Genomic DNA, 4,243 nt, shown 5'->3' on the forward strand with positions numbered 1-4,243 from the left:
TGCCCCAAGGTGGTGGCTCCACAGTGCCCTTCACTCTCCGGATTTACTGAGGGAGCATTTGGGAAAAACCTGGAAGGGAGGGAGAGAGGGCAGCATGGGGTCAGGCTGAGGAAGGCTTCTCCTGAAACCACATCCTCACTTGTTTTCTTCCCCTGCAGCCCTCTCTCCCTCCCTTCCAGGTTTTTCCCAAATGCTCCCTCAGTAAATCACAGGTACCCAATCCCTGCCTCAGGCTCTGGTTTTAGCAAGCAGCCTAAGCAGTGAGGGCGGCAGCAGGGGAGCTGGGTGGAGGCAAGGATAAAGGGATCCTTTGGGGACCCTTTGGCCACGACTGGACCGCAGAGGTCTGAGCATATCTGAAGGCACCATGGAGGCAGGGGTATGCAGAGAAGAGAGAGAGTCCTTCACTCTTGCTGGTAGGTGTCACAGGACACCGAGTCAAAGGACTTCAGTGTCAACTTGGAGAAAAATCAGGGGACAGTCACCATCACCATCTTCCCTACAAAATTCCACAGCCGGTCAACAAAATGAATCAAGGGCCTGCTGCATGCCAGGCCCACCTCTGGGTGCCGAGCACAGCAGGGCACACACACACTGGAAGGTACAGCCCCTTCAGCCTAACCCAACTGCCTTCCTCCCTTCCTCCCTCCCACTTCCCTCTCCTCCCTCCCTCTCTCCCTCTTTACTTCCCTCCCTCCCTTCCCTTTCCTTCTTCCTCTCCTTCCCTCCTTCCTTCTTTCCATCTGTCCTTTCTTTCCAGATCATCTTTCAGCCCCTACATCTTTCCAGATCTTGTTTCAGTAGGTTGATACACACAGAACAACTAAAAGTTCTTGGGACCTTGAGAGAAAAAGAGAAGACAAACAGCTCTGGAACAGCCTGGACGAGAGAGGTATGACATCAGACTGTAAGTAGAAGAAGACTTCAGAAAGAAGGCCTCAAAGCTGTGCCCGGAGGCAGGAGGGGCAACAGGTGGAGGAGGATCTGCATGTGGGTGAGGGGAGGGCTGTCATTTTCACTTGCAGCATCCAGGCTGTCTCCTAATGCCCCCAGATGTCTTGCAGAACCTCTCTCTCCTTGCCCATTCTGGGGGCCCTCTTGGCGAAAGAGGTTGCGCACCTCCCACCATGAAAGTGTAAGGCCTTAGCTTTCCCCTCTCTGCCCTAGGACCGCCGCAGACCAACACGGAGCTGAGCTGAGCTGGTCAGACGCTTCAGTATAAGACTGGGTCTCAGAGAGCCACCCACAGTCTGAAGAAGTTTGAGGAAGGAGAACTTGGGAGGCAAGAAGTGAGGCAAGTGACACATGGTCTCACCCAGTTCTCCAGGGAGCCCTCCAGATGCCCCTTTTCTTATTAGACACTGGTTTTGGATTTTTCAGAAATGTATAATGTAAGTACCATTTCTGTACCTTGCTTATGTGTTTCAACATCATATGTATCCATGTTGGCATTTGTAGCTCAAGTTCCTTCATTTTTAATAGCTATGTGATTATTCCAAAATGTGAATGCATCAGAACTGTCCAACTAAGCCATGGATTCAACAGCAAGAACACAAGCTTATGTTTTAAGCAACTGAGGTGTTTTTTTTTTATTTGTTTGTTTGTTTTGCAGGGATGTCAGATTTCACACCAGAAAGGATGCTTTTGCAAGTAACAGAAAACCGAACTTTCTAACTAGTCTCAACTATATAGGGAATTGATTAGATCATGTAACAGAAAATTCCAAAGTTTTCAAGAATTCCAAAAATGCACAATGACTTCAGGCATGGTTTAATCAAGGCTCCAGGTTTGTTTCTCTGTGACTCTTTCTTCCTACAGTTCTTTGGATGTTGGCTTTGCCCTGAGGATAACTTGTCTCCATGCACTAGTTGGCTTAGGCAGTCTTTATGGATCCACCAGTGTGATAGAAGCGGTGGGAATGTGCCTACTGGCTCGGGCCAATGCCGTTCACGCTGGAGCTAAGATGGAGACAGGCACCTCCCACACCTCATGACCACCGCTTAGGGGGAGGAGGGACAAAATGGATGCTGAGGAGGCCCTAATAAAGACTGTGGCAAGGGCCTGGCCCTATGATAGCACATTGCATAAGGTGCCACCTCCTCTATCACTAGCATGTCCCTGTCTAGGCCTCAGTTTCCCTTCCAGTAAGATGCAGGGCTGCCGGGATGGTGTCTGTCGACCTCCACCCCCCTTCAGCTCCCAGAGCCCAGGTCTCAATGGATCAGCCTGAGTCTTAGATGGAAGGCTGGAGCCCACCACCTGCCACTTGTGGGGGGAAGTAGACTCCACGGGCAAATGCTTCTTGGCAGAACAAATTGCTAGAGCATTGTTTCTCATTCTTCTTAGGGTGAATAATTTCCAGGAGTTTATTGGGGCAAGTGAATGATTTCCTCACTCTGCCAAGTCCTTTCCAACACTATAATTGCATTTTTAGTGACAAATTCTTAACAATAACCCCCCCCCCCCCAGCCAGGACCAGGATGTGGCAAACTCCACTTCACACATTGGAGGCCATCCATCTGTCCACTGCCAGTCCACCTCCTGTCAGCAGACATCAGAGGAAGTCTGCTGGAGGGTTCTGGGAAATATTTCCTGTCTGACAAGAGACAAGCATATGAGCAGAAAATCCCTTTGTACCCCACTCTCCTGCTTCCCGCTCCAGCTGTACAGTCCCTGGTGCTGTGGCAGCCATTTGGGAAGGGAAAGTGAGCACGCTGAGGAGGCCACGTGGGAGGATGGGGAGAACTGGGTCCCTCGTGTGTTTGCTGAGCTCCGGAACACGCACTGCCCACTCACCTGCAGATTTTTGTAAAGTAAAAATAAATGTCCTTGATGTATGGGTTTCTTGCAACCAAAAGCATCCTGAGTGATTCTCATTCAAGACTGAGTCAGAGTTCTCCAGGTCAGCAAGATGCACATGTACATTCCAAGCAGAGAGAACAGTGGGGGGAGGGCGAAGGGGGGCAGAGATGTGCGAGAGGACGCCCCATTCTGAGAATGGGAAAACAGCACGTGGGGCTGTGGCTGAAACGAGAGTTGGGCAAGGGCCAGCACGTGGTGCCATGTGGTGGAGTCCGGCCTCCCGCCCGCACGTTGGTCAGTGGGGTGAGGGAACGTTGGAGCATTTTAGGGAGCGGTTTTGAGTTACACGGTGAGCTATGGGTGGGAAACAGGTTGGTGGGGAAAGACTGAAGGCAAGAAAGCCAGGAAGCAGAGTGTGCAAGCTGAGAAATGGAGAAGTGACAGGGAGGTGAGAGGTTTGAGAGGAGGGGTCGGGGAGGAATAGACAGGTCTTGGTGACTGAAGGACTGAGGTGACGCGGGGAGGAGTTGCTGAGGACAGGGCGCTGGGGACAGCAACACCTGACATACGGAGGGAAGAAAGAGGGAACAGACTGAGATCACAGAAAAGGCAGACAGGATTCCCAGAAGGGACAGGCAACAGCCACACCAACAATCCTGACTTCAGAGTACCTCCCACCTCCCACCTCCCCATCACCTCGCACCCAAGCCCACACCAGCCCCCTCTCAGCTGCTTTATTGTGGCAACCTCCTGCGGGCTTCCGCCCTCGCTCCCTGCGGTCCATTCTCTCCACAGCCGCCAGAGGGCGCCTGATAAAACCTAAGCCAGGTCACAGCCCTCTTGGCTCCACACCCAGTCATGGCTCTCATCTCCCTTGGAGGAAGGAAGAGCCAACATTCTCATAGCCAACTTTGATGCCCTAAAGACTCCCCACCCCACCTCTCCAACCTCATCTTCGATTACTATCTCCCTACTGTGTTTCAGCCACTCTGGCCTCCTTGCTATTATTTGAACAAGCCAAGCATTTTTCCACTTCCTAGACTTTGCACTTGCTGTGCCCACTGCCTGGAACATGCGTCCCCAAGATCTTTGCAAGGCGTATCCCCTCACCTTTCTCAGCTAGTTCTTGCCTGGCTCCCTTATATAATACTGCTCTGGTGCACAGCACCCTCCATCCACCCTACCCTGACTTACCATTCTCCATAGCCTGTATATGCAGTGCACTATATGTGCATATACTATAAATACTGGTGTGTTTATCAGCTTGAATAACCTTCATGGGGACAGGATTTGTGTCTGTCCTGGTCACTGTTATATCCCCAATGCTCAGGTGTGTCTGGCCTATAGCAAGTGGTCAGTGAAAATGTATAGAATGAATGAATGAGGACCAAGTGTGATAAAGACTGCAAATGGTCCTCTCTGCGTTTGGCAGTGAATCCAG

General features: G+C 51.3%; 1 long non-coding RNA gene across 3 annotated transcripts; it reads left to right on the plus strand.

The window, feature by feature from the left end:
* The first annotated feature begins 207 nt into the window (after positions 1-207).
* On the plus strand, positions 208-2,827 carry LOC141567165 (uncharacterized). 3 transcript variants are annotated; one of them, XR_016019689.1, is made up of 4 exons: positions 208-601; positions 790-892; positions 1,168-1,391; positions 1,613-2,827. It is a non-coding gene; the product is annotated as an uncharacterized LOC141567165 (long non-coding RNA). The 3 variants fall into 3 exon arrangements; XR_012489597.2 differs by lacking the exon at positions 208-601 and having other exon boundaries at positions 613-892; positions 1,613-2,826; XR_012489604.2 differs by lacking the exon at positions 208-601 and having other exon boundaries at positions 627-892; positions 1,168-1,294; positions 1,613-2,822.
* The last annotated feature ends 1,416 nt before the right edge of the window (positions 2,828-4,243 follow it).

Source organism: Rhinolophus sinicus, chromosome 17 (assembly GCF_057876585.1).
Source record: "Rhinolophus sinicus isolate RSI-liver-muscle chromosome 17, RSI-T2T, whole genome shotgun sequence".
Classification (NCBI taxonomy): Eukaryota; Metazoa; Chordata; class Mammalia; order Chiroptera; family Rhinolophidae; genus Rhinolophus; species Rhinolophus sinicus.